Source organism: Ambystoma mexicanum, chromosome 12 (assembly GCF_040938575.1).
Source record: "Ambystoma mexicanum isolate Mex_15411 chromosome 12, UKY_AmexF1_1, whole genome shotgun sequence".
In the NCBI taxonomy this organism is placed as follows: domain Eukaryota; kingdom Metazoa; phylum Chordata; class Amphibia; order Caudata; family Ambystomatidae; genus Ambystoma; species Ambystoma mexicanum.
The window spans coordinates 119100373-119108835 of record NC_090936.1 but is presented as its reverse complement, the minus strand read 5'-3'; positions in this window follow the sequence as shown (position 1 = coordinate 119108835).

The following is an 8463-nucleotide window of genomic DNA, read 5'->3' as shown; positions in this document are numbered from 1 at the left end:
GCTGTCAGGGGCGCGAAAGGCCAAGGTGCCAAACTGCATGTACACTTCAAAAGGTGTCCCATGCCAAGGGGCCATCGGTCACATGGCCTCCTCAGACCCCGTGTCTCCAGGCAGGCCTCCCCTGAGGCAGGCCGCCCCCCTGCAATCCACATAAGTGTGTCTCCATTCAGCAGTCTTCCTGTGCCTTATCTGCACGCCCCAGGCCCATCCATCCCACCCCCTTGTATCAAAGGCGGTTCACACCCGGGGATGAGCGCTGGCATGGGGGCTGTCAGGGGCGCGAAAGGCCAAGGTGCCAAACTGCATGTACACTTCAAAAGGTGTCCCACGCCAAGGGGCCATCGGTCACATGGCCTCCTCAGACCCCGTGTCTCCAGGCAGGCCTCCCCTTCAAGCAGGCCGCCCCCCTAATACCACGACATACATACGTCATTCATTCACAAACACACCCCAGTTTCTAATACTTTAAAAACCACTCGATATGTCTCATGAGAACATCTTTGTGCTTTGCAAGTCAACTCTTGAACGTGCGACCTGGGAACCACTGAGATCTATGCTAATCTGCTTGTCGTCGTGCTATCTGTGAACTTCTGTGACCGCTTCGAGCATACCCATCAGTGTGCTACCTGTGGCCATCCACCTATTCTCCCGCAACATACTGCTCTGCTTGCTGAAACCAACTGTTTGTTGGTCAAGGTAAGGCCATGTATCCTGGTCATATTTCACAGATTTTTAAATTTCTATCTATTTTCGAGTAGAGTACACAATAGTGCTATGTTCATTGGTCTCATTGGTATTGACTTGCGTTTCCATTGCTATGCTATCAATAGATCTATTTATTTTCATCTGTGACTATTGTGATTGAATTGCATCCTTCGGGGGTCCAGTCAATAATGTTAGCATGTTTCCTTCTCGTGCAAGACAGAACATCCAAGGGACGAGTCACATGTTCAGATTTCAGTCACATCAATTATACATTTCTGCAACTTATGCAAATACTAAGCAGCACATAATGAACTGGTATAGTTCCTGCGACCAAAACAAACCTTGCATTGATCATTGTATGATTCATTTACTTTTGTATCAAATCTTTACTATTGAAGATTGTATAATAATGTCGATATTTACTTTTCAGATTCTTCAACAATGCCTGCCTGTTCGATTAGCGGTTGCCCTTCGAAGACCCATGCGAAATCTGAAGGAACTACAATGCATGTATTCCTGAAAACTGTTGATCGAATAAGAGAATGGGTCAGACATTGCGGATATCCACTGGATGAGCTGGAAAGTAGAGTCCAACAAGTCTTAGAGGACAAGAGGGGTGATCGATACCGCATCTGCAGCCGGCACTTTTCCTTGGACATGTACACAACATCTTGGGTAACAAAGAAGAATAAACGGCGAACGACACGGAAATTGCTCGAAAACGCTATTCCCACTCTATTCGTCCACATTCCGCCACCGGTGAGTCAAGTGTCAGGATATAGCTTTAGGCCTTGCGGTAGTGTGTAGGTATCCGAACGGATTAATTGATATTGTAGGTGTTCTATCCCTTGTAATAATTTCGATATTGATATGAGTGTATAGTTTTTTGAATAATGACATTTACCAATATATTCTTTTTCCATTTCATAACCCACAAACGCAATGTATATATATATGGGAACATGGAACTGTGCTGTATTGAGCATTTTCCAAGTATTCTGTCGCCTTACATGGCTATTTTTAATATTGGCATTTCATTATCAATCATTAATTGACCTTTACAACTTCTTGACTATCCCTTGAATCTGAAGCAAGAACATTCTACATCCTTGACGTGGTCGCAGTTATCAACCACTTCTAGCGCGTATCAGGTAATCTTACTAGGCTAATCCGCTACATACTTGTTTTATGCATGTCAAGTAATAGTTTTATTCTATCGTGTAATTATTTTACCGAATGTTTGCTTACTGCTTTCCAATTGATATACACCTTAGTTATCGTCCACTGGTGTTTTTTTTCAGTTATAATTAGTGTTATCCATACTAATGCAAGTACTGTCTTTCAGGGAGATGCTGAAGCGTCCGCCACATCTACAACATTTCTAGATGTTTTTCAACATCAGAAGGTATGGATACTGACAGCTCCATCGAGCGTCATCATCAGAGCTGGAATTCTTGTCGTTTGATTGTTCTACACAATGTTTCATTCGTGGTTAGCCGTTGATATGTACCTGTGCTGTCGACCCCAGGTGTGTGTTATGTTTTCACAATTGTAATCCTCACTAATGCAAGTACTATGTTTCAGGCAGTTGATGGAGCGTCAACCCCTGCACTTGATGCAGAGCCTGACATTCAAGTATACGAATCGGCGCAACAGCTTTAGGAAGTGCGCACTACATTTGCAACATCCATAGATATTCTTCAGCAGCAGGAGGTATGGATAATGACAGCTCCATCATGCGTGATCATATAACGTGATTCCATTTGCTATACTTTCTTCCCTATTAACGCAAGTGCTGTGTTTCAGGGAGACGACGAAGCTTCTACCACAATCACAACATCTCATTTAGATGATGCAGATGTAAAGGAATCGTTGAAATAAGTCGATGAAATGTGATCATATTTGGATTTTCCTTGATTCTTTTGGACAATGCATCTTTCGCGGTTATCTCTTTATATGTACCTGTGCGTTCGACCCCAAGTGTGTGTTATGTTTCCAATATTGAAAACCATACTAATCCAAGTACTGTGTTTCAGGGAGACGACGGAGCTTCCACCACAATCACAACATCTCATTTAGATGATGCAGATGTAAAGGAATCGTTGAAATAAGTCGATGAAATGTGATCATATTTGGATTTTCCTTGATTCTTTTGGACAATGCATCATTTGCGGTTATCTCTTTATATGTACCTGTGCCGTCGACCCCAAGTGTGTGTTGTGTTTCCAATATTGAAAAGCATACTAATGCAAGTACTGTGTTTCAGGGAGATGCGGATGCCTCCTCTCCAATACAACCATTCATGGCAGTCCATGCAGAGCCAGAAGTATGGATACTTACAGTTCCATCGAAATAGATCATCACTGGTCGAATACTTGTCGTTTGATTGTTGCACACAATGTTTAAATCGTATTTGGCTATTGAGATGTACCTGTGTGTTCGTCCTCGCGTGTGTTTTATGCTAACAATATTTTGATACATAGTAATGAAAGTACTATGTTTCAGGGAGACGATGGAGCCTCATTCCGTGCTGTCTATGCGGATACAGAAAATATAGTCGTTGCAGCGCAAGAGGAAGGGAGGACATGCGGAAACGAATCGGAGCTACAGCGTGCAGATGTTAAAGGTCCAGTCAAAAAAGTTGCAAAGAAAAAAAAACAAAAAAAGGTTAGTTACAAACAGTTCATAACTTTAAAAAAATGTTTGTGCTGGGGACTATTTTATGTTTTTTTCCAGTCAATTCTACTACACTCCATCTTGTGTTTAAACTGAACATCCCTTTTCCAATCTCTCCTCCAGTTACCCGTGGGTGTCAGAACTATACACACATAGACAGTGAAGCGAATGAGAGATGTGGCTTGCCAGACCGTGTACACTATGGAGGAACTATTAATTGAGGCGAGGCGTGTTCAGGCTCGAGATGCTCATGTCCAATGGCCAGAACATGAATTAATTGTGTTTGGAGACTACAGCAAAGTTGCATTGGACCATAGTTACAGTGCGACCGCACCACCACAAGAAGATGTTATTGAATGTATTGAAGATAGCTCTGAAGTAGTTGCAGGTCAATTTACACAATCTACACCCGCCAAAAATTTGCCACCAAAAAACCTGTCAACATTGTTGTGTTCTCCCATCAATGTCGAAGTAATAGATGTTGAAATGTCAGAGAATGAACCAGGCGCAGCATCCATAGACGCATCAGAACTTGATATCAGCGATATTACTTACCAATGTGTTGAAATCTCCACAACGTCAAAGGCCGAAACAACGTTGACGCAGGATGACAGTCTAATGAAAGAGAGCAACATTGTATTCGACAGTTGTTTGATGGAAATTATAAGTATGCTGAAATGTATGCATTCCATTAGAGGGAAAGTATGTGGGAAGCCATTGATTAATGTGACTCGTCAAATAAAAGGCAGTAACGTCAAAATAAATGCCGCCTGTAGATTAAATCATAGGTTCTCATGGTCTGCACAACCGATGCTGGGGAAACTGCCAGCAGGCAATCTACTGTGTGCAGCTGCATCACTTTTTAGTGGCTCCAGTTTTAGAAAGTTAGAGGCTTTCTTTCAGTTTGTGGGACTCCATTTCATTTCTAAAGCGCTGTACTACACATACCAACGTGATTATCTGTTTCCTGCCATTAGTGATGCTTGGAAAATTGAACAATTGTCTCTAGCAAGTACAATCGAAGGCAAACGATTCAGGCTAGCCGGCGATGGACAGTGCGACAGCCCTGGATTTTCTGCCAAGTACTGCACCTACCACTTTCAGGACATGGATAGTAAGAAAATTGTGAGTTCGGTGGTCGTGCAGGTAACACAATGTACATCCTGAGTGGCCATGGAGAAACTAGGTTTTATAAAATCAGTGGAATATCTACAATCGAGGGGAATGCACATAGACCTCATAGCCACGGATAGACACGTTTCAATTGCCAAGACAATGAGAGAGCAGTTCCCACATATTAAACATCAATTTGACGTATGGCATCTTGCTAAATCAATCATCAAGAAAATCTCGGCTGCAGGTAAAAAAAAAGGTTTTGAAAGTATTTTGCAGTGGTCACATTCTATCACCAACCATCTTTGGTGGAGCTCAAAAACTTGTGAGGGGTCAGTGGAAATACTATTTGAAAAATGGCGGTCACTGATGCACCACTGTACCAACGTTCACCGCTGGACAGCAAATGAACATTTCCACCAATGTGAACATGGCCCTTTGTCCCCAGAGGAGGCACGGAAGAAGAAGTGGTTGATTCCATCTTCACCGACACACAAAGCCATTGAGAAGATTGTTTTCCACAAAACTCTATCAAGAGATTTGAGAGGACTGACAGAATTCTGTCACACAGGAGATTTTGAGGTGTTCCACAATATGTGCCTAAAGTACAGGCCAAAGCGCTTGCATTTTAGCTTTCGGGGCATGAAACATCGCACTCTACTAGCGGTCTTGGCCCATAACAGCAATGTCGGACGTGAACAATCTAGGACTAGGGGTAAAGTAAGGATGCCTCGCTACACTAAGGTGTTTTCAAAACGAAGTAAGCAATGGGTGATCAAACCAGTCTATGATGAAATGCAGTTCGACTTTGTGAAAGGCCTTATTGTTGCTGTGTTAGAGAAGCACAGATATTGAATTTTGGACGTTTCTGTGCAGAGCAGTGATCCATTGCCACCGAACATTGCGACTGTGCCATGCCCACCCGAAGCACAGCTGATTGTGAAGTACAATTCCCGGTTTAAATAATTGCAATACGATTGTCTTTTTGTAAATAAATGTTATTGTACAGTGTACCTGTAACCCTAATCCCTACCTTCACCATCATGGGTGGCGAACAAGATGGGTGTCATCTTTGAATTCTCTCTATTCACCTCATATATGTGTATGTATATATTTTTCTCATGTCTCATCTCATGTAACTGTAAATGCTGTGCACTGTTAACGGAGTGGAGGCTTGCGTATTGCAAATAATAAAACAAACAAACAATAAATCTCACTTTTAACTCAACTCCTGTGGTACTTTATACTTTCCCTGACCTTCCGCCAAAAATTAAATGTCTCAATTTGGGCTGCAAAGCTCGCAGACAACGGGAACAAAATTGGGGCACTTAGAACGCGCCAGCCAAGCGGCCCGTGGCATTTGGGAGAGAAGCCAGTTCGCATTTGCACATTGAGGCGCACTACATAGACGGATTCTAAACTTCAAGTTCTCACAGATGCCTATACTACGTGATGTTGCAAATAAAGAATGCGAAGGACAGCGCCCAGATGAGGCCCACAAGTCGCACTGGAAGTATGAGGGTCTATTGTTTTTTGACCTTGAGACAGGGACCATGCCGAAAGAACTACATTTGAAGGGAGTGCGCAATAACGTAAGAGACGATAAGGCAGAAAATTCAGAAACTAGACCGAGTTTCAGTTTTAGGTCAGTATACGAAAAATCATTGTCAAGAGCACAGTCCGTTTTACAGACTGCATTACGAAGAGACACAATGGAAATTTCAAATATAATGTAAGTAAATCTTTACACGCTTTTATACCGGAATGAAGATTTAATGAATGGATGCATGAACAAATGAATGAATGAAGAGCTAGGAAAAGCAAGTAAAACTGTTCGTAGTGGGCACATGGGCATGCAGGTCCACTGGTCTCACCGATCTCGGTCCTTGGCACAGCCACTTTTCCCTGCACTACGGGACTGTCTCTGTATCCTTCAGCCACTTCTCCCGTCATTTACCTTGCACTTGCCACCAGCTGGCCCTATTATTTAATTTGTATTCAACTAACCATGTACAGCCCTTCCCCATGCGCGATCAGAAAGACACCTGGCCTAGTAAGATCGTTGTCTGTCTGCCCTTGTTCCTCACCTGCCTCGTCACGCCTAGAAACACTTGAGTATAGGCGCGTTACAAATGCCATATCATATATCATATCATTCCTCACGCATGTAGACTTAACTGTCATTTATCATTGTGTGTTGGCCTCGATTTATTTCGTTACTTTTCGCATTGATTTTAGAGCCGAACATACTCCATTGAACTATCCATGCAAGCAAATAGTTTCTGATCGGCCGTAATAAATAAAATGAGTAATATTAATGAAGTTTGGCTAGCGAGACTAATTATCATTTTTTTGTTTTCATAACAGGTATTTGATCCCTTTCTGCCACTGCCACCTGTTTGAGACACCGGCGGTTGGATTCTTCAGCAAACACCTGCAGCTTTGTGTCAACAACTGGAGCACGATCACCATATTATGGGACGATCGCCAAGGGCCCACATGCCCCTACGCTGTACTAGTGGCTAGAAGCAACATATCAACCTTTACGCTGGCCTAGTGCCTACTTGATGCAACAGCCTTGCGGTTCACCCTACTTCTAAAGTGATTCTTTTTACGAAAATGAACACCCTGTGTACCATAAAGGAACAGCGCGTGACTCAAGATGAAACGCAACAGTTATTGCGGATACAGATAAAAGAAAATAAATGGCTTCCGGAGTTCATATGTCAATTGCTGAATATTCTCTAAACATTTAATGTCAAATAAATGTACTTTACCAAAAGTACTGTGTTGCTGTTTCATTTTAAAGTACAGTTTCATATTCCGAATTGTGGCGCGCTGTGTTGTGAGTTGATCTGTGTTGGTTTCTGGGTTCTGTGTGGAGTCGCGCAGAAGACGACTGGGCGCGTTTGCCTACGCAGCACAGTAACGTCACGGGGAGAGGCGGGGAATATGAATGTTTTGATAATGTCAGGCTCATGGGCGGGGGAATTGATTTAGTGCCGCAAAATCAGGTCAGCCAGGGCGATCGGGGAAAAGATAGGATTATCAGAAAATGGCGGCTCCCTAGTGCTTGTTTTCGCGTGCGTTCAATGGACGAAAACTCGGGTAAGGTCCATAGGAAAGTTTTCTAAAATCGAGCCACTTAGGCTTAAAAATCCATGGCCGACCCGTAGGGACAATAACATTTTTTACTAGACCATGCCTTTAACTGCTTCACTCAGCTTCCTCCAGCTCGTTGTAACTTTGGACCCGGAAGAGTCAAGTTGTGTTTTTTTAAGAGAAGTAGTGGTCAGTTTAATTTTTTCATTGCCTTTTCCTTTGTTAAGTAGGCCACATTTATCACTGCCTATTTGCCTTTTCTGACTTTAAATTGAGTTGTGTATTATTTCTCTGCTTTTACAAAGGCTGCCAATGTATTGAAACAAACAAAATGGTATTTCTAACATTTCTTGCCTTTTCTTGTTTGGGTTGCCTTCGTTTTGCACATTTGTTTGATGCATTTGATGTTCTGTCTAAAAACCCATTTCTCCAATCTACTTCAATTTCTAAATAATTATTTCGAATGCAGCCATGTCTACATATTCCTGATCAGAGGTCTACAGGGCTGACAAGTATGCGCCTGTTGTCTTTTTTAAGGGTACATTTTAACCAGTGAGCTCAACAGAGAATATGTTTTAAGTACAAATTCACTGCACAGCAGTTTTCACACCGAGATAAAATGTGGTGTGTGTGCATGTATGTGTGCACGTGTGTGTGTGTATTTAATTTCCACTGCTATGAACCCCTTAAATGACATCTCCTCCACGTAGGTAAAATAGCTCTATGGAGAAGGAAGAGGACGTATATATACACACACACAGACACACTGGGAGTACATATAATTAAATAATGTTCTCATTGCTAGTATATTTTTTCACTATTTAACATAGTAATTATCCCCTCATCACATCACTATTTCACCATACA